This window comes from Myxine glutinosa, chromosome 4 (assembly GCF_964187855.1).
Source record: "Myxine glutinosa chromosome 4, kmMyxGlut1.1, whole genome shotgun sequence".
Taxonomy (NCBI): domain Eukaryota; kingdom Metazoa; phylum Chordata; class Myxini; order Myxiniformes; family Myxinidae; genus Myxine; species Myxine glutinosa.
The window spans coordinates 9,852,021-9,874,778 of NC_136264.1; positions in this window are offsets into that span (position 1 = coordinate 9,852,021).

Sequence of the window (22,758 nt, forward strand, 5' to 3'; positions counted from 1 at the left end):
CAATAGACGCCATGCATCCCGCGTATGACCCACTATCATACATACTTCTGCTACCCTGCGGCTCTCAGGGGTACCACACTGAGTTGGCAGGGACAACGCCAACAACTTTCTACCGCTACCATCTACAAGTACGTGATCCTACTCATCACTTCAATCTACTGCTTCGTGGTGGAAAGTTGACACAGCAGTACGTATGCGACATGATGGCAAAAATTGAGTCACACCGTCTCAATTGGATTCGCTGCAACCAGAAGTCAATTAAGGCAGAAAAGTATAAGATCATCGTTGATGCGTTGAACAGTGATGCTGAGGTGCTACCTGGATGCCTCACCATTCTGCCACCGTCAATTTATGGGTCGCCACGTTGGTATGCCAAAGAGTTTCAGGATGCAATGGCTTTAGTCCGAGTCAAGGGAAAACCAGACTTTTTCCTAACATTCACCTGCAACCCAAAGTGGCCAGAAATTAAAGAATCGGTTTTTGAGGGTCAGCCACCCAATGCAAGACCTGATATCATCGCCCGGGTGTTTCATATGAAGGTGGAAGCACTCCTCGCAGACATCCTCAAGCATGACATCTTGGGGCATGTGGACGCTTACGTGATGGTGAAGGAAACGCAAAAGCGTCACCTTCCCCATATACACATGCTCCTGACCGTGGTACCTCGCGACAAGCCCAGAACACCAGCAGATGTCGATCGCGTGGTCTCTGCTGAGATTCCTGACAGACTCACAAATCCGGAACTACACCGTATCGTGACATCACACATGATTCACGGCCCATGTGGGGAATGGAACATCTTGAGCCCTTGCATGGCAGACCGGAAGTGCACAAAGGACTATCCCAAAGCCCTACGACAAACGACAAGCTTCTCTGATGACTCCTATCCCCTGTACAGAAGACGGGCAGAAGCAGCACCTGGTGATCCCATCATGAAGACAATATGAGGCGGTGCTAACGTATTAGTTAACAATGCATGGGTTGTGCCTTACAATCCATATATTGTCCTCAGGTACGATGCTCACATCAACCTTGAGATCGTCTGTGCTGTCACCAGTGTCAAGTACCTGTACAAATACCTTGAAAAGGGCCCGGACCAGTGCCTGGTCAGACTAGAGCCTCATGAGAGGATGCGAGAGGCATTACGACATGATAAAGTGGCACGCTACGAACTAGGGCGTTACATCACCGCATCTGAGGGATACTGGCGCATATACGATTTCCCCATTCAAAGCAAGTACCCACCAGTCGAGATGCTGGCACTCCATCTACAGGATGAGCAGGTGATCACGTTCAATGACGAAGGTGCCGTACAGAACGTGGCAGAGTCAGGACCCCCTGCAACAACCCTCACCGCCTTTTTCGAAGCCATGAATCTCCATCCACACATGCGTCATGTTCTATATCCAGATGTATTCCAACACTTCACCTACTTGAGGAAAAGGTTTCAATTGCGGAAGAGAAGGCTGAGTTTCCAGGATAACCGTAAGGCTGATACGGTTGGGCGGCTCCCCATTATTTCCGTCAACTCACATAATGCCGAGTTGTACTATCTCCGCATGCTACTGTACCGCGTGCCTGGCCCCACATGCTTTCAGGATCTCCGTCGTGTTGGTGGTAGGGTCATGGAGACCTATCTGGCAGCCTGCATTGCATATGGCATCGTTGACAATGACCAGGAGGTGGATTCTGTTATGGAAGAGGCTGCAAATATTGCATTTGGCCCTGCAGTCCGCGAAGTATTTGCCAACATGCTCATATTCGTTCTCAGAGGCAACCACGTGCAGTTCTGGGAAAGGCACAAGTATGTGCTGTGCGAGGACTTCATGCGTGCAGCAAGTGTGAATGAACCAAATGGACGCATTGTGAGTGAAGTGCTACTAGAGCTGAGGAACAAAGTTGAGTGCCACGGCTTTTCGCTCAGTAAGACCTTTGGCCTTCCTGAGCCTGAACCAGTTCATTTCCAGTCTCGCATTCCGCGCGTCATCGAGCACGAAACAGTGCACAATATAGGAGAACTTGAGGCTCACATCGCTCAAACAGAGTGCCTTCTTAATGACGAGCAGCGCGTTGTTGTCGATAAAGTGATGAGGAGTGTGGAACACGGACATGGCTGCATGCTTGCAGTTGATGCAAGTGGTGGGACTGGGAAAACATTCACATTGTCTCATATACTCAACAAAGTGCGAGCAATGGGCAAAGTGGCTCTTGCAACTGCTGCAAGTGGTATTGCAGCTACTCTGCTGCCTAAAGGGGCCACCTTCCATAGTAGGACCAAGTGTCCTCTCATTCTCACTGATGAGTCCACTTGCAACATCAGTGAAAATGACACCACTGCAGCACTCATACGCATGACTAATCTAATGGTGGTGGATGAGGTTTCAATGATGGATCGTCGCGCATTGGAGGCAGCAGATCGAACATTCCAGTGGCTTCGGGGCTCAGAGGAACCATTTGGCGGCATCACAATGGTTTTCAGTGGTGACTGGAGGCAGATCCTTACTGTTGTGCCACACGGTAGCCGTATTGACATAGTTGGAAGGTGCTTCAAGAGCTCATACCTGTGGAGAAAAGTGCAGATACTTCGTCTCAGAGTAAACATGAGGATCATGCAGGGTGCTGGAGAACAACAGGACGAATCTGATTTTGCAAAATTCCTGCTGGATCTGGGTGAAGGGAAGATTCCTGTCAATCCAGAAGAGGGTGAATTTGCTATTGAGCTCAGGGAACCGCTCATTCTTCCAGGTGAAAAACTTCAGGATATTGTCACTTGGGTGTACGAAGACTTGCATAACAACATTAGCAACCCCAAGTGGCTATGCGAGCGTGTTATACTATGTCCGACCAATTCCGAAGTCGATCAGGTAAATGACTACATGACGACCATATTTCCAGGGGAGGAACATGTTTGCTGTAGCGTCGATACAGCGGAATCTGAGGGTGATCATTTGTATCCACCTGAGTTCCTGAACACCCTCTGTCCATCTGGTATGCCTCCACATCGAATCTCTCTCAAGGTGGGTATGGTAATCATGCTGCTGCGAAACTTCGACCAGCAAAGCGGGCACTGCAATGGCTCAAGGTACATCATACTTCAGATCCTTCCAAATCTGTTGGTTGCAAAATCTGTGATGGGTGTCAATTCTGGACGCACATTGCTCATTCCACGCATAACCTTGAGTCCATCTGACAACATGTTCCCGTTCACTCTGCGGCGTCGGCAGTTTCCGGTACGACCCTGCTTTGCCATGACTGTGAATAAATCCCAAGGACAGTCGCTACACCATGTTGGGATCTTCTGCACAAGAGACTTCTTCAGCCATGGTCAGTTCTACGTGGCGGCCAGTAGGGTTGGCAGATCCAGCAGCCTCCGCATTCTTGCCCTGGACGAGGAAACAAAGAAGAAGCGCCGTTTCCTCAGCAATGTTGTTTATGAAGAGGTGCTAACGAGATAAAGGTGTGTACAATGTACATGTAGACAATTTTTATTATTATTTGTTTATTGAAGAAAAATTGTTTCGAAAAGAATTCATCAAAAAAAGTGCACACCTTTTTTTGGCAGTCGTACACCATGTTAGGATCTCCTGGAGAAGTGCCGTTTCCTCAGCAATGTTGTTTATGAAGAGCTGCTAACGAGATACAGGTGTGTACATGTGGACACTTTTTATTATTTATTTATCTATCTATAATTCCAGTAATCTCTGTGTGTGTGTCTGTGTGTGTGTGTGTGTGTGTGTGTGTGTTTGTCTGTGACCGCTGTTTCTCGACAACCACGGGTCCGATCTAATTGAAACTTGCCAGATATATTGCTGGGGACCTGAGGATGTGCCTTTTCAAGGTTTCATATTAATCGGAGAAGTAGTTACCGAGGTATGGTCACCGTACTCGCAAGCCGTTCGCTTTGGCTTTGCGAATGGACCAAACCATTTCATGTAAATAGAGGGGGGGGGGGGGGTTCTGTGGTCGTTGCGAATGGACCAAACCATTTCATGTAAATAGAGGGGGGGGGGGGGTTCTACCGTACTCGCAAGCCGTTCGCTTTGGCTTTGCGAATGGACCAAACCATTTCATGTAAATAGAGGGGGGGGGGGGGGTTCTGTGGTCGTTACTGCCACGTGGTTTCAAAGTTTTTTTTTGTTGTTGTTGTTTGCACGCATGTTTTTTTGGACGCACGTACGGGCAAGCACGTACGGGCAAGCACGTACGTGCGGGCACGCCCTAGTTGATTGAAGAACAATTGTTTCGAAAAGAATTCATCAAAAAAAGTGCACAACTTCTTTTGGCAGTCGTACACCATGTTAGGATCTCCTGGAGAAGTGCCGTTTCCTCAGCAATGTTGTTTATGAAGAGCTGCTAACGAGATACAGGTGTGTACATGTGGACACTTTTTATTATTTATTTATTGATTGAAGAAAAATTGTTTCGAAAAGAATTCATCAAAAAAAGTGCACAACTTCTTTTGGCAGTCGCTACACCATGTTGGGATCTTCTGCCCAAGAGACTTCTTCAGCCATTGTCAGTTCTACGTGGCGGCCTGTAGGGTTGGCAGATCCAGCAGCCTCCGCATTCTTGCCCAGGACGAGGAAACAAAGAAGAAGCGCCGTTTCCTCAGCAATGTTGTTTATGAAGAGCTGCTAACGAGATAAAGGTGTGTACAATGTACATGTAGACAATTTTTATTATTATTTATTTATTGAAGAAAAATTGTTTCGAAAAGAATTCATCAAAAAAAGTGCACAACTTCTTTTGGCAGTCGCTACACCATGTTGGGATCTTCTGCCCAAGAGACTTCTTCAGCCATTGTCAGTTCTACGTGGCGGCCTGTAGGGTTGGCAGATCCAGCAGCCTCCGCATTCTTGCCCAGGACGAGGAAACAAAGAAGAAGCGCCGTTTCCTCTGCAATGTTGTTTATGAAGAGGTGCTAACGACATAAAGGTGTGTACAATGTACATGTAGACAATTTTTATTATTATTTGTTTATTGAAGAAAAATTGTTTCGAAAAGAATTCTGCTCGGTTTCAATTCTGTTTCAATTTGGTGGTATGCTTTGCAAACCTTTTTTTTTTTAAACTATTTTAAAACTAAAACAATTCGAACATGGAATACATACTGACACTGCACTTTCAGGTCTCCTACAAATCCTACCCTGTCGCCTCACCGTGGCGTAGGAGTGGCAATGGTCAATGGCATCGAATGTCATGGCTAGCAAAGACAGGGAGGTAAACTTGATTTAAATTTGGAAATTTTTTTTTTTTTTTTTTTTTGGCAAGGAACGGGCACCCACGTACGGGCACGTCCTAGTCATTAAAACTCGGCTTCGCAAAGCCGAGCAATGAATTCAGGTGGTTTGGTCGTCTGCAGGTTGAATCCGTCTGGCATTCGGTTCAAGGGAGGCGGTTTGGTCGGGCCGAGATTCCACGCACCATCTCGGCGCGGATCCTTGCGGTCTCCGGCCCGATGACCGAAGCTCACCCGGTCGGAACCCCGTCCCTGCCAGGGGGCGAAGGTCCGACCTGGCCCCCCTCCCCCGGAATCGCGCCGATCGCCGCTCTGACACGGTACCGACCATTCATTGCGGGACCCGGCCCGAATCGCGCACGACGCTCCGAAGAGCGACGCGCTTATGGTCCCGGCCGGGCCTCGCTGCAAACAAAGCACACCGCGCACGCTATCCATCGCCCTAAACGCTGCCCCGGTCAACGTCGATGCCTCCTCTGCATGCTCACACCACGCATTCCGTTTGTTGCTCATACATCCCATGCACTTCGTCAATTCCACCACCGTACTCCCTGTTACACACCACACCTCTCGCACACACTCGCCGTTTGCACACTTCCTTAACACACCTCATGCTCCGTCTTGCGCACTCTCCCTTGGTACGTACTCCGTACCACTCATGGGGGTGCACTCTTGCATCCACCCACTCACGCACTTCAATGGGCTCTCCCACACCCGCGCCACAACCAACTCAGGTGTGTGTTCTCGCACACTCTCAACCATTCCAAGCGTGCATTCTCACACACGCTCCTCCACCAACTCACTCTCCGGGTCACTCTCACCCTCGCATGTACACTCCGTATCGCTCTCACTCTCTGTGTCACACTCCGTACACTCCGACGTGCATTCCCGCTCGCACTCGGTTTTACTCCCACACTTTTTGACACACTCATTCCCCGATGCACACTTTTTTTTCACAAGCGTGCCATTCTTTCGTACACCACGCCTCTCGGACCTCCCACAAATGCCCGGGTGCCATATCGACCCCAATCGTGCGACAATTCTCTTAGTGCCAAACACTCTGCCGAAAAACCTCTTAGCACCATATACAGCGCGACTCACCTTTGGGATCCTCTTCTCCACACGCACCTGCAAATCTTTATAAGGATTAGCAAGTACGGCATCAGGATGTGTATTCAGACTTTGTACATTATCCATTCCTCCCTGCCGCGAGTGCTTTTCGAAGCCCCCGGTCTCTCCAATTTCAATTCCCACTACTTTTTCTTTACTCACCTCGACGACCGCTGGCTGTATTAAAATTCCCTCTACCTCAGCGGTCGCTGGCTTTTCCATACCCCAGGTCACGATCTCTATACCTGTCATTTTACCCGCGCTTTGCTCCGCCTCGCTTAACCAGCGCTTCTCGACCCGCGTTACCTCGTCGTGCACCCTTGGGACCTGCTCGCCCAACCTGCGGTCTCTGTCCCTCTCCATTTTTTCAGTACTACGCCTTGCTTCATACCGGGCTTTGTCCCTCACCAGCCCCTCACTAATTTCTTTAATTTCGTTTCCCAATTGCTTACCCATTTTTTTCAATGTCTCCCCCCATTCGTCTACTTTTGCCATTAATTGGTCCATAAAAAATCGCATGTACCCTGGTATCTCGGGCTCGGCTGCCGCAACCACATGCGAAGCGCCGCCATTTTGTGCGCCTCCCACCTCGTGCGCGAGGGCGCCATCTTGTGCACCTGAACCCTCCGCAACCCAATGCGTATTGCGCTCCTCCATTACTCCCAAATCCTCCCCGGGGTCCTGGGTCGATTCTACCCCTTCTTCTTCTACCCCCACTGGCATCCGATCGCCTTGATCATCCATGGCACGATTTTTAATTTGGAATGTTAAAATAAAATTTTGGCCACTCGTAATTTGAGTGCGCTAAGCGCACTTCAGGTCCGAACCTCGCTCCTGACACCAATTGTTGCGGATCTCACCGTCGGCCCCATTTCCCCTTACCAAGGGGGAATTAATCCTCTTGTCTGTGACTGACAGACGTGAGTCCTGAAGCTGCCCAGCTCCCTCCAGAGAGGCAGGTGAGCAACCTCGTTCGAGACCGCAGACAAGATGTTATTTGCCGAGCGGATTAGCAGCCGCGGCTCGAAGCATTAACAGAACTAGACCCGATTCTTAGTCATTGGCCAAATCGTGCCACAGGCATTCAATGTGGAAAAGACAAGGACAAACGGACGAGGAAGAAGAAGAAGGCAAAAGTAGGAAATAACAGGATTTATTACTACTAATTATGTACAAGTCAAAAGAAACCAAGGAGGAGGAAAAATACGAAAATAAAGACAGAAGGAGCAGAAGACACAGTGCAATACTAACTTATACAAGCTTACTTATTCCAGGGACAACACGAAGGATGGACGACAATCAGACTTACACGGGGAATGAAGCAGGAATCAATGGCAGGAGGTGGATGGCTGGACGGACGAGGAGGTGGGATCACAGGCGGGAAGGATGCGGGTCCGGTTGGTGTGATCGCCCGGCTCGAGGTGAGCAGCCGCCGACCCTCCTCAAGCGTGTTCGCACGGCGGCGTTGCTTCGCGGCCACAACTGCCGTCAAAGCTCAAAGCTGCGGTGGTCTCAGAGCTGCGGTGGATTCTGCTGCGGTGGACTCCTTACTCATCTGCTCGTGGGGCTTCCCCGGTCATCTGCTGGTGGGGCTTCCTCGGTCATCTGCTTCGGTCATCTCCCTCCTCAATCGTCTTTTATAAGGCGCGTGGCAATCAAGCCGCCGGCCTTTTAGAAACGCCCATCGGTGAGCTCGCCTCGGCCTGGATTGGTCGCGAGGGCTCACCGATCCCGCCCCCTTGATGAGGCATTGGCAAAGCCACGCCTTGTTCCTGGCACTTGGTTTACTCCTCCCACCTTCTTCTCCGAGATGACCTCGCCATAATGGCGGCAAATGTAGTTGGCAATGCGAATGGCAATGACGCAGTTGGAAATGGAGGTTTTGGGCAATTGTAAGGGGATCTATCTTATTTCAATTTCGGTGCAATGCAGGGTCAACTAGTGGGAAACACAGCCTTAAGCTAATACACATAATAAGGAAATAACTTGCGAAATAAGGAATAATAATAAGGAAACATAATAAGGAATAACTAAGCCTTAATAAATACACATAATAAGGAACGAAAAAGGCCAACCCCCGCTTGCGGGGAAAAATGGCCTCTAAAGGTGGTTATTATATATATTATTTAAGGAAATAACTATTTAGAAGGGTATATGATTTTCTACGTGCATGCGATGGACTAACTAAAAGGACGACCTTTGACCTTTACACAACGGAGGTATTTACAAGCATCATTACACTATTTACAGAGGGTGATATTTACAACAAAGGATTCTCAAATCCGCAACAATATCTATGTATATATATATATATATGTATATATATATCATATATATATATACATATATATATATATATAATATATATATAGATAGATAAGCAGGAAGTAAATTAATGTGTGGGGCTAGTGTGAAAAAATTCTGACTCAACCCGGGACTTGAACCCACGGACCTCATCACTTACCTGAGCTACAAAGATCCTGTGTGATGGGAGAAACTTCCAGAAGGACAACCATCACTGCAACAACACTCCACCGATCTTGGCTTTATGGCAGAGTGGCCAGACGGAAGCCTCTCCTCAGTGAAAGACACATGAAAGCCCACATAATCTTGTTTCTCACAGTCTGAGAGTCCTTTAGGTGCTTTTTTGCAAACTCCAAGCGGTAGTCAGGTTCACTATGTTTTTTCGTTCAAAATCATGGTAGATTAGCAAGCCTATACATTTTTGGAAACGTTATTACATGGAAAATCTGAAAATCAATGTTTACATTTGCCAATTCCGACCAATTCGATTCGACCAATTCGACCAATTCGACCAATCGACCAATTCCATTCGACCAATTCGACCATTCGACCAATCGCTTCGATCGACCATTCGACCATTCGACCAATTCGATCGATTCGATTCGATTCGATTCATCGAATTCGATTCGATCGACCATTCGACCAATTCGATTTGCCAATCAATTTGACCGACCTTTGCTTGTGTGGAACGGACTGTGAAAACGATGCGGACTATATTGTCGGATACGACACACAGGACAGTGATGACGAACTCTAAATGGCATATTCTGTAATCGTGTATGTTTGATGCCATTGACTGCCTGTGTATATTTTGTCATTGACTGCCTGTGTAGATGTGAAGTTATATTGACTGCATGTGTATATATGATTTTGCTGACTGCCTGTGTATGTTTGGTGATATGAATTATTGTGACACATTTTGATGTTATTAACTGCCTGTACAAAATGATAACATGTATTTGATTATGCAACTTATCGCGAATATAAAGACAGTATTTTGCAATAGTGGGGCGGCTTAGCCCAAATATTCAAAAGAATTGTGCATTTTGTGATACAAGCACCAAATTTGGCACAAATGTACATTAATATGTTGCGAACATTTTCAGATATTGGGCCACTTGAAATTCCGTAATTTTTTTTTTCAAATTTTTTCAAATTTCGTAATTTCAAATTTTTCGGGTGACACCGTCACAATTTCGGTCTTCGAGGCCGGCCGATAGGCAAAGTGTGACCGGAAGGGACGAGGTTCTCCTGACCACGTGGCCCTCGATCTGGGAAGCGAGAGGCGTTCCATTAGTGGACGCGCCCCTCACGCCCGACTTTTGGGCGGCCCCGGCAGGCCGTTTGTTTTGACGTTCCGTGACAGGCCCCGCACCCCCACCTCCGGGCCGACCGGAAGCTTGTGCTGAGTACATCATACCTGAACAACTCAGTGAGGCAGAACACAGCAGTGCACACCAGGGTGACCCCTTCAGTGCATAAACCAATTAACCTGTCCACTGCAGGGCATATAGAAATGAAGTTATTTTCTGCATATAATAATAATATAAGTTCAGTTCTATATAACAATTTCTGTTATCACCACTACCACTACAACTACCACTACTACAAGCTTTGTCTGGAATTTTGTGGACTAACAGACAAACAGACATACAGACAAGCTGGGATCAAAACATTACCTCCTTCCACCATTGAGTGTAGAGGTAAACATCATGGAAATTATATCATGCCCTAGATTTAATTCATGCTTACCCGTGTATTTGCTTCACTGGTTCACAAGGTCTTTTGCATACATGTAATTCAGACTCTCGTCTTCATTGCTGACCACACAATGTTCGCAACATATTAATGTACATTTGTGCCAAATTTGGTGCTTGTATCACAAAATGCACAATTCTTTTGAATATTTGGGCTAAGCCGCCCCACTATATCGGCCGGCCTCGAAGACCGAAATTGTGACGGTGTCACCCGAAAAATTTGAAATTACGAAATTTGAAAAAATTTGAAAAACAAAATTACGGAATTTCAAGTGGCCCAATATCTGAAAATGTTCGCAACATATTAATGTACATTTGTGCCAAATTTGGTGCTTGTATCACAAAATGCACAACAGGTTTGCTATGCTGCTACACTACAATTCAAAACCTTTGATTCGTGTCTTACCATTCCCCATAGCACTAATTTGATACTTTCATTGGATTCCTTGTCCCTGAAAATATAGGTTTAGTATATTTTAAAAAGTTTTTAGGGTAATTAGAGGCAGAAATAGAACAAAATATGTATTTTACAGTGGCCATTTTGAAAATCCAAAATGGCCGCCATACAGGTATCTCTCCAAATGTAAACATTGATTTTTAGTTTCCTTATGCTATAACCTTTCCAAAAATGTATAGGTTTGCTAATCTACCATGATTTTGAACGAAATATAATTTATTGACATAGTGAACCTGACTACGGGCTTTAATGTGTCTTTGTGAGCTCAGCCAGAGTGACCATCGGGTTCTTAGTCACCTCTCTTACCAAGGCCCTTCTCCTCCGATTGCTCAGTTTGGCCGGGCGGCCAGCTCTAGGAAGAGTCCTGGTTGTTCCAAACTGCTTCCATTTAAGAATTATGGAGGCCACTGTGCTCTTGGGAACCTTCAATGCAGCAGAAATTTTTTTTGTAGGCTTCCCCAAATCTGTCCCTCGACACAATCCTGTCTCTGACCTCTGCAGGCAGTTCCTTCGACCTCATGGCTTGGTTTTTGCTCTGATATGCATTGTCAGCTGTGAGACGTTATATAGACAGGTGTGTGCTTTTCCAAATCATGTCTAATCAATTGAATTTACCACAGGTGGACTCCAATCAAGGTGCAGAAACATCTCAAAGATGATCAAGAGAAATGGGAGGCACCTGAGCTAAATTTCAAGTGTCATAGCAAAGGGTATGAATACTTATGTAAATGTGATATTTCAGTTTTTTCTTTTTAATAAATTTGCAAAACTTTCTAAAATCCTGTTTTCTCTTTGTCATTATGGGGTATTGAGTGTAGCTTGATGAGGGAAAAAATGAATTTAAACGATTTCAGCATAAGGCTGCAACATAACAAAATGTGAAAAAAGTGAAGGGGTCTGAATACTTTCTGAATGGACTGTATATATCCTCCATGTGCTTTATGTGAAGGCTTCAAGCTTTCGATTAATTTTAAAATAGAAAACAATATACAACACATAAGGTAGGGCCGTACATTTCAAAAGTGTATTGTACTGAACCCAGTTTGTAAACTATCCAGCAATCCCAGCACAGCCCTATGAAGAAACAAAGCAAAGCTCATAGACCTGAGAATTATTTCTCCAAGGAGTCCAAGCACGTACAAGTTTTGATCATAAATCTGAGAAAAATCACAAGTTATGCATCCAACATGATCACACACAGTGAAAAATATCTAGTTGTATCAACTGCTGAGTTCGACCATGCTGGAGAATAACCGCAATTAGGAAATTGCACCAAGTTAGAAGTACCTATAAGATCAAGCCAGATGTTTACATAATTGTTATAGAATACCTCAGTGTACCTGTATTAGACACATACCTGGGCTATACATCTTGCACTTAAACCTTTTCGGAATTTGAGGTTGCATCACAAAGTTTGCATCACATCGCAAGCGATTACGTACCGGTGTCCAATGAGAATTCCTTTAACACAAGGTGATTTTTTACACCTTTGAATTGAACTTACTCTTGTTCACAGCGAATGATATTTAAATAAATATGCATATCCACAATTCTTAACGATATTGAAACTCACGATTCGGTTTTCTCCTTTCTCCTCCACTTTCTTCAGGACCTGTTGTCCCTCGCAATCTTGGTTCGGGGAAACAATTTCACAAAATACAGGAGCACGGCTATTTCCCCTGCCTTTTCTCCATCCGTTCTCACCCTCCCTTAACCCCTGCACCTCATTGTTTCTCATCTTCAGTGGCATTAGAATGTTGGCCCGTGAAAGAGTCCGCTGCCTGCTTCTCCTTTTACCAAAAGCTGCCTGTTCCAAACGCATATGGAGTTGATTTTCCTTCTCCAGTGGCAGGCGTCTGTACAAACTGGAGTCTGGAAAATTTGAGCATTCAATACGTCCAGTAAAATTGCATTCGTGGAGTAAAATGGAAGAGGAAATTTCAACCGATGAAATTTTCTGTAAAAAAATAATAAAAATATAAACCAATCAATTTGACTTTCGACACATTTTCTTATTCGGCTCTCAGGGTTCCCCTAGGAAAAATTCCTGAGCTGCTCTGTCAACTTGTGTGTTGGTTGCCCTTCATATCGGAAGATACACATTTGAATGAAACATGAGAATCACCTGGTCAATCAGAAGCTGCTGCCCAGACAGAAACTACACTCCAACTACCTGCTGTCAAGGAACTTCCAAGAAGAACAGACCAGTTGCTACCAGACAGGACTTCCAGGCTGGAATTTGGAATTTGCTTGGTCCCGCTTATTCTGAGAAAGACACTGTGGCATCCTTTGTACCCACAAATCAATTCGAGGAGACGGGGCGCCCAATTTGACATCCATGCGAGGGACATCCTGAAGGGATCCTTCCAAGAAGAGCAGACCAGTTGCTACCAGACAGGAATTCCAGGCTGGAATTTGGAATTTGTTTCGGCTCGCTTATTCTGATAAAGACATTGTGGCATCCTTTGCACCCACAAATCAATTCGAGGAGACGGGGCGCCTAATTTGACATCCATGCGAGGCACACATGTTGAATCACCCCAACTGTGAAACACCAGGATGGCAGTTTGTCGCTAGGCCAAGGTTCGAACCCAGGCTCGACAGCTCAGGGCTGAGTGTACTTACCTCTTGACTATCCTGCCAGACCATCAAGAGATGGAATCACAACCTTCATATCAAATTGTTTAAAGTAACGATAAAGTCTTACAGGGTCAAAGGCATGCATCACTTCAAACTATGAGTCCAAGGCTCTGACAGGCCAAAGGTAGGCAGACAAAGAATGACAAAATGTGAATTGAGTAACATCAGAAAGAAAGGGCAAGTCAAACAAATGTACCACTACTTTCTGCTTTCCTTACTTTCTTGCTATGGACAACATATAGATATAGAGTGAAGCCCAAGAAGTTCAAGGAGTGGCAGAAGGCGAAGGGTACGGGAGCAGAAAAAGCAGAACATGAAAGTTATAAGGCAGCCAAGAAGGTTGCAAGCAAAGAGGTAGCAAAGGCGCAGGAGGCATGTAGGAAAATGTTTGGAGAACGCTTGGGTTTGGAAGAGGGTCAGAGAGTGGTATTCAGGATTGCAAAGCAGAAAGCGAAAGAGAGGTGTGATGTGATGGGGGTGAGTTGCTTGAAGGATGAAGTGGGACAAATCGTTGTGGACCCAGATGGAATTAAAGGAAGATGGAAGAGATATATGGAAATACTGTTGAATGCAGAGAATGAGTGGGATGGCAACATAGAGAGTAACCCAGTTTTAGGACCCGTAGAGAAGATAACCGAGAAGGAAGTTGAGGAAGCGATAAAAGCAATGAAGAGTAGAAAAGCAGGAGGGCCGACGGGAGTTGTGGGAGATATGTTGAAGGCAGTGGGAAGTTGGGGTGTGAAGAGAATGACAGAGATCTGCAATCTGGTGGTGAAAGAAGGCTGCATTCCAGTGAATTGGGAACTGAGTACCCTCGTCCCTCTATACAAGGGGAAAGGTGACCCTCTGGAGTGTGGCTCGTACCGAGCGATAAAGTTATTGGAACATGGAATGAAGGTATTGGAAAGGGTGTTGGAGAGGAGGATAAGGAAGAAAGTGAAGATTGCCAAAATGCAGTTTGGATTTATGCCAGGAAGAGGAACGACAGATGCGCTATTTATTGTGAGGCAGTTGCAGGAGAAGTACATGGAGAAGAAGAAGAAGTTGTTTCTTGGGTTTGTTGATCTGGAGAAAGCATTCGATAGGGTTCCACGTGAAGTAGTGACATGGGCATTGAGGAATTTAGGAGTGGAGGAATGGTTGATCAGAGTAGTGATGGCAATGTACGAAAGAGCACGCACAGCTGTAAGGATGAAGGACGGGAACAGTGGTGAGTTTGAGGTGAAGGTGGGAGTGCATCAGGGGTTGGTACTAAGTCCACTACTATTTGTAGCTGTGATGGAGGTGCTGGCTCGGAACGTAAAGGAGGGTTTACCGTGGGAGTTGTTGTATGCAGATGATCTGGTGTTGATTGCAGAAAGTATGGATGGACTGAAGGAGAAGATGAACAAGTGGAAGGAATGTATGGAGACAAAAGGTCTGAAGGTGAATATCGTAAAAACGAAGGTGATGGCAAGTGGTAAAACATGTGGTGAGGTGGAAAGAACTGGGAAGTGGCCGTGTGCTGTGTGCAGGAAGGGTGTCGGAGTGAATTCCATTCAATGTACAATGTGCGCTGAGTGGGTTCATCAAAAATGTAGTGGTCTGAGAGGGTCATTAACCAGTGTGGCAGCGACATTCAAGTGTAAGGTGTGCACAGAGGGAGCTGCAGATGGAGGAAAGGTTGAGTTGGATCTTGGAGATGGCATGAAGCTGGAAGGTGTGAAAACATTTTGTTACCTCGGAGACATGCTGGATGGAGAAGGTGGATCAGACTCGGCAACGGTTTCTGGAGTGAGATGTGCATGGAAGAAGTTTCGGGAACTGAGTGGCGTGCTGACGAGGAGGGGAGTGTCGTTGAAGTTGAAGGGAAAGGTATGTGCTGCATGTGTGAGAAGTGTTATGATTTATGGGAGCGAGACATGGGTAATGAACGTAGAACAGCAACGAAGGCTGGAAAGGGTGGAAATGTGAATGGTTCAGTGGATGTGTGGAGTATCGTTGAGAGAGAGGAAGACAAATGATGAATTGCGAAAGATGATGGGAATAGAGCCTGTGATTGATGCTGTGAAGAGAAACAGTTTCAGATGGTTTGGTCATGTTTTGAGGAAGGATGAAAGTGACTGGTTGAGAAGAGTAATGGAAATGAATGTAGAAGGAAGTAGAGGACGGGGAAGACCGAGAATGACTTGGCTAAAGATGGTCAAAGAAGAAATGCGGGCAAGGGGGTTAACATGGAGAGATGCAGAAAATAGGGCAAAATGGAGAAGATTGTCATGGGGACCGCAAGGCTAACCCCCGCTCTTGCAGGGAAAATGGCCTTATTTTGGCCTGGCCTGTTGTATATTTTGAAGCTACCCTTTTCATGAGCTTAGAAAATACAATAATGCTTCATAAATTAAGCAGGGACAAATTATTTTCTGCTCATTTCTGGACCGATAGGGCGTTATGAGAACCGCAACTTGTCTGAGTGAAGTGCTTTGGTCAAACAGTATGCGGAAGGGGTCCAGAGGGACTAATGAGGCAGCGGTAGTGGTCAAACAGCTTCCAAAACAGCTTTTTATATATTTTGTTTGTCTGGTTAATTTGTTTGTGAAGTAAATGTTAGCTCTTTCACGAGCCTCGATTCAGTATACAAAAAAAAAAGAAAAAAAAAAAGGGAAAGGAAGCACCTCTTCCATGTCCAGTCATGGAGCTGGAGCTACCGAGTCGGCTAGTGCCTGCTCTGGAGGTTCAGAGGTGCATTCGCCGGAGACCCGGCCTACGTGCATGTGGCACTTCAATGGGTATTCCATTTGGACCGGACAGCAGGTCCAACCGAGCGCGGCGTCTTCTACGAGAGTTGTCCGGGATCTGTCTCTCATCCTGTCTGGCATGTTGGGCCTGGTCGGGGAGTTTTTGGTACCATCCCTGTTTTCCAGATCGTCAAGCATCTGAAGGAAGACCAGGATGAAGGGTCCACAGTATTCTTTACTGTCTGGTCTGGGCGGCCTCTCGTGAGCCATAAGAGACGGGACTTTTTACATTAAAAGGAGACGATTGTGAAGGGATCTGATAGAGATGTTTAAGATAAAATAGGAGATACACACAATGAGTGCAGACAAAGGTAAACCCGACACACAAAGGTAAACCCGACAGAAGGCAACCTCAGATCATTCCACTTGTGTCCACTTTCCAGAGAGCCCGAAAACAACAGTTGTCCAACCTCAAGACTGAACTTTTGAACTGAATGATGGAGACTTACAGATACGTGGACTGATGAATTATATTAAGTTCTGCACAATAATACTTGTCTTACTAGAATGGCACTCAGTAGATAGCACACCTCCACCTGGTTGGCCATATCACTCAATGGTGAAGAATCACATAAAAAATTATACTAGCTGGATCCGAATCCGGATCTTCACCATAATCTAATGATTTCGTCCTCGTGACATGCGCTTCCTCTCTGCCAAATTTCCGAATCTGAATCCGTCAACAACGTTTTTGAGATCTTTTGTTCACAAACGGACAGACAGACAGGGGTGAAAACATAACCTCCATCCACTTTTGATGGCGGAGGTAAAAATGGTTGAAGATGGAATGCTTTACTGGGGGAGGGAGAGCCACTTCAGGCCACCTTGTACACTCCTGAAGTTTTTCATGAATCACTCAGTCGTAGGAAAAGTTGTCTATCTCTGTGATCATTTATCAAACAAATAAATCAATTCACAACAACGAAAAAGGAGTATCTGTACTTTAGATAGTCGCTTCTGATGAGGCCTTAGGCACTCGAAGAGTGTGTGGCTACCTGTACAGAAGAAATGACGACAGGTGGGATGGGATGCGCATCGCACCAAAGGATGTAAAATATAGTGACACCGTCTGGGACTGCGAATGGGGAGGCACGTGGAATGGCTCAGGTTTCGTACAAACAATGTGAAGGAAAAAGAAAATGTGAGTCAAATCATGACAGTTGGAGAAGAAAGAGGCTTCTGTATCCAGACATCCACTAAAAATATCCACACAGGCATGATGGATGACGTCACGGGATGACACTGGACGTCATTCCAACTGAGAGGAATTTTATGTCCTGTGTGGAATATGCTAGGCCTACCTTTTGAAGCGAAGAGATCTCCAGATGATGGCCGCAATGTTGGAAAATGAGGTTTATGATGTTCTTTCGTGTGCAGCACATTCCAGCGGGTAGCAGGTGTATCAGTAATGTCCACCAATGAGTGCTGGCAGACAGACACCAAGTTTATCATCCATTTCAGGGACAACATACACACACCGATGAATTGCCCTGTCTGCGAAACGTGAGGTTTCTGATGGCGTCTGCTATGAGTGAGGGCAGAGGCAGGACTCCTCCAATGCAACTTATTGCAAATTAATAAATAATTTTGTGAGCCGCAGTGGCCTGCAAAATATTCACCCCCTGCCGCCCTCCAAAGTTTTCACACTTGGATGCCACCTGAGCTTATTTCACGATACTTTCAAATCAAACTTAACATATCGATCATAAATAAACTACTCTGAAGTGATAAAGCTTTTAAAATGTCAATAAGTTCCATTAACAGAGAAAATCTGATGATTGTCAGTTATATAAGTAATCAACCCCTGTGCCTAATTAACCCTAAATCATTTCAGGAACAAATTATTTATTTGTAAGGTTAAAAAACAAGTGTAATTGTATGGGATCAGCGGATTGAATTTAAAAAACATAGGGGCAATACGCCTTGTGCTCACCTGGTAGAATAAACAGTATACTGCACTTACTAAAGGTATTTAAACCAATTTCATTGGTTGCTAGAAGACAAGGCAGCATGTAAAATCATAAGACTGAACAAACAAAAAAAGAAATACCTATTTTGGGAAGCAAACACCCCCCCCCCCCCCAAAGAAGAAGCAAATTCCTATTTTTGGGGGGTCAAACCTGGATCCACATTGACCCCCGGTAAACCCCCTTAGACCTCGATTTTGTTTTAAATGCCGTGAACAAGCTTCAGTCACAACACAATAAATATAATTTGTGCCAAATTTGGTCACAATCCCATCAGCGGTTTCAGAGAAGAAGTTGCAAGTGGTTACGGACTGACGGACGGACAACGCATAAGCTCCCCTGAACTTCGTTCCAGGTGAGCTAATTAATCTCCCCCAATTATCTAAACTTTTAAGGTGAAACTCACTTGGTCAACTAACAAGGCAAACATGAAGACCGAGGAGCTTTTCAAAGAAATCAGACATAAAGTGGTGGAGAAGCACCATTCAGGAGAGGATTACACGAAGATTTCAAAGTAACTCATTATCCCATTGAGTCGGTGGAATCAATAATTAAGAAGAGCAAGACGTATCATGCCAACCAGACTCTACCTAAATCAGGTCGCCCATTCAAACTCAGCAGCCGGGCTAGTAGGAAACTGGTTCTGAATGTCACTGTAAATCCAACAATGACTTTGAAATATCTACAAGGCTCTATGTCCAAGATGAAGGTCGGTGTTCATCAATCAACAACAACATGATTGTGGAATAAATCGTGAGAGTGAGTGGTGGGTGAATGGTGTAATATTCCGTGTGAGTGAACAGTGTAAAGAGGGCAGTGAGTTTTTCCGATGGAGTGAACAATGTAAAGGTGGCCGTGAGTTGTTCGAAGTGAGTGAACGGTGTAAGGGGGGGCTGCGAGTTGTTCCAAGTGAGTGAACGGTGTAAAGGGGGCCGTGAGTTTTACGAGTGAGTGAATGGTGTAAGGATGGCTGTGAGTTGTTCCGATGGAGTGAACAATGTAAAGGTGGCCGTGAGTTGTTCGAAGTGAGTGAACGGTGTAAACGGGGCGGTGAGTTGTTCCAAGTGGGTGAATGGTATAAAGGGGGCCGTGAGTTATTCCAAGTGGGTAAGCGGTGTAAAGGGGGGCGGTGAGTTGTTCGAAGTGAGTGAACGGTGTAAAGGGGGGCCGTGAGTTGTTCCAAGTGGGTAAGCGGTGTAAAGGGGGGCGCGAGTTATTCCAAGTGGGTGAACAGTGTAAGCGGAGATGTGAGATGTGCCCAGTGAGTGAACGGCATAAGGGGGCCCATGAGTTCCGTGTTTATATGAGTGTGGGTGATCAATTAAATGAGGAAAATAAAAAACCCATTTTATTAATATAACTCCTTCAACTATAAATCTAAACAAAACAGAGAGACGAGAGATTCTTTACTCAACCTCAGACAAACTGTGCTCCGAGGGTGGCACTCATATTGAGAACGGCCCGAAAATATTCTTTGCCCCAAGCCCTGGCAAGACTTAATCCAGCACTGGGCTGCACTTGACGTCTCCTTTTACATCCACCACTCTAAGGAACATATCCAAGTACTGCAACACCGGATCAGGTTCTTGGAAGTATTATGAAGGCGATTTGTGTTCTACAGTGTTCAAGTATGTAATTCAATTTAAATAAAGGTTTATAGAGGTTTGAAGGAGTATGAATAAATAAATTCTGGATTTTACCACCGTTTTACCCAGTGTCTGTTGCATCACCTTATCTAACACACAGTGGCGTAGTTAGGGTTTGTGGCGACTGGGGCCAAAGGTCAATTATAGAGCCCCACAGGCACTGGCATAGTCAGAATTTCTATGGAGGGGCAAATGAAGGAGCGCAAAGCTTCCCCAGCAAGTTCAGCAGCAGAGGTGAGCTCCCCTACTCTTTCCAAAGAACACCATGGGATCTTTAACATCCGCCAACTAATGCCGGCAGACAGGACTCCCATTTTAACGTCCAGTCGAGGGATGGAACACACATTGATGAATCACCCTGCCTGTAAAACACCAGGAAGACAGTTTATAGCTGGGTCAGGATTCGAGCCCAGGATAGACAACTTAGAGGCGACGTTTGCGTACCTCGAGGTCATCCTGCCAGCGCAACACACTCGCTCAACAGCCTCTCACCACATTTACCCTTTTGTTCAGAGTCCAGACCCTTCGAGTGCCAGCGCCTTCTTTGCCTTTTCCTCACACACCTGTCCTCACCTTCCGTCATGAGTATACGTCATGGCATATTTTGTGTGTACACACGGGCCTGGTTTAAAGAAACTCTTCCCATGAAAGAGAAAAAATTAAGAATTATCCTCGGGTGGCCGCAAACATTATAAAGAGGGTAAAATGATAGAAAAGTGGGGATTCCATCACTGATCTTTCTGCTAACAGGATAGCAGGGGAAGCTCATTTTTGAAGCCATTTGTCCACCATCTTTGCTCTCCCAAAACTAATGAATGGGACTGTTGGTGCTATGAATTCCCATGAGTTTCAAAGTAACTAAGGTGAATGACACTTACCGATAAAATGTGATTCCTCTTCTCATTCGATCACGACCATCACGGTTTTTACAATCGTAAGCAGACATGATGGCATTTCATAAATACTATAATGATGTTTTTTTTTTTACTGGGAATAGATTAAAATAAAGTGGGAAACGAGAAAAATGAAGTGGGAAGGTAGAATTTTAGGAGGAAATATGCACCTTGAATCAAGTATTTGTAGCCGGCGAAGCCGGTGTTGTGAATGAACGCGTACGTATTATGTTGAAAAGCCAGATTTTGCTGAATCCTTTGAGAATTTCGAAGCTTTGACGCACCAAATCGCTCCATGGAGGCCGCCATCTTGCGGATGCGGAAGTATGCATAAAAAATTGAGAAAACGTTCAATAGGAGTTTGTTTCACCCGTATTTTTTTGATTCACCATCTTATGCACCTCTAATTTGTAATTAAAATACTTTAAGACCAACCTCGTTCCCCGGGCCTGCACGGGCCCTGGTTATCTTCAACGAAAATCGTCACCAAACACCGAAACCAATGAGATTCGAGTATTTGAAAAAATATTTCAAAAAAGCTTATTACGGCATTTCGGAGGCTGAAAACGGCGTCAAATATTCTAAAATTGACGAAAAATTATTTTTTAGAAATCTCGTGGCCGTCGGGGATAGTTTTTCACGGCCGGAAATATCCGAAGTTGAGACGGAATTCACCGAATTAATCAAGAAGGAAATTTTATAAATTTTAATCTCATCCAGAATGCAAATGGTGTCATTTTGAACTAGGTACGGTACCTACTACACCTACCTACTACCAACTACCTAACCTACTGATGCCATAGTGATGGGTAAAATAGTGGCAAGAGGCTTTGGCTTCGCCGGCTCATTGCGGCTTTGCAGTCGGGTACTAGTATTGACGCAAACGGGATTTTCTGTTGTGGGAGAAGTACTATGGCGGATGTAGCACTTCCGGTGGCTTCAGGCCCGTGGATGGAGCGCTTTCCAGTGGGCTTAAAGACTGCAGATGGAGCACTTCTGATGGCCTTAGGCCCGCCGAAGAAGTACTTCCGGTGGCTTCAGGACCATGGATGGAGCACTTCCGGTGGCTTGAGGACCGTAGCGAGAGCACTTCGGTGGTTTCAGGCCCGTGGATGGAGCGCTTCTGGTGGCTTCATGCCCGCAGAAGAAGTACTTCCGGTGGCTCCAAGACTGCAGACGGAGCACTTCTGGTGGCTTCAGGAGCATGAATGGAGCACTTCCGGTGGCTTCAGGACCGTGGACGGAGCGCTTCTGGTGCCATCAGGACTGCAGATGGAGCACTTCCGGTGGCTTCAGGACCGCCTGACCAATTAACATTCAGCACCCTATCTAGTTAGTGTACAGATTAGTGGATTCCAATCAAAGACGTCAAAAGGAAAAAAGAGAGGGACAAGATATTGTTAAAGAACTAACTTGTCACGTGATCCTCGCCGTCACTAATGGGGCTGTTACTGGCGCGAAACATTTGAATTTGATCGACACGTAATTACGTCATTACAAAATATCTGTCCGATAATTATAACTGCTCCTTCCCTTAGGACTATCATGGCCATCTTGGTATTAAATAATGCGTATTACCTCATCTGTTCGATCATTCATAAAACAATTTGATAATATAAGAGATTTATACAACCAGCAGCCCCCTAAACTAATTACTAACACGGATAATTAGGCCTACTTACTATGCGGAGGTGATTAGTAATTACAAAAATGTTACACCTGATGGAAAGAGTAATGTAATTTATGTAATATGACCCTACTGCAAAGCCGCAATGAGCCGGCGAAGCCAAAGCCTCTATTGAACTTTTTCGCATGTTTATGCATACTTCCGCATCCGCAAGATGGCGGCCTCCATGGAGCGATTTGGTGCGTCAAAGCTTCGAAATTCTCAAAGGATCCAGCAAAATCGGGCTTTTCAACATAATATGCGTTCATTCACAACACCGGCTTTGCCGGCTATAACCAAATGGAG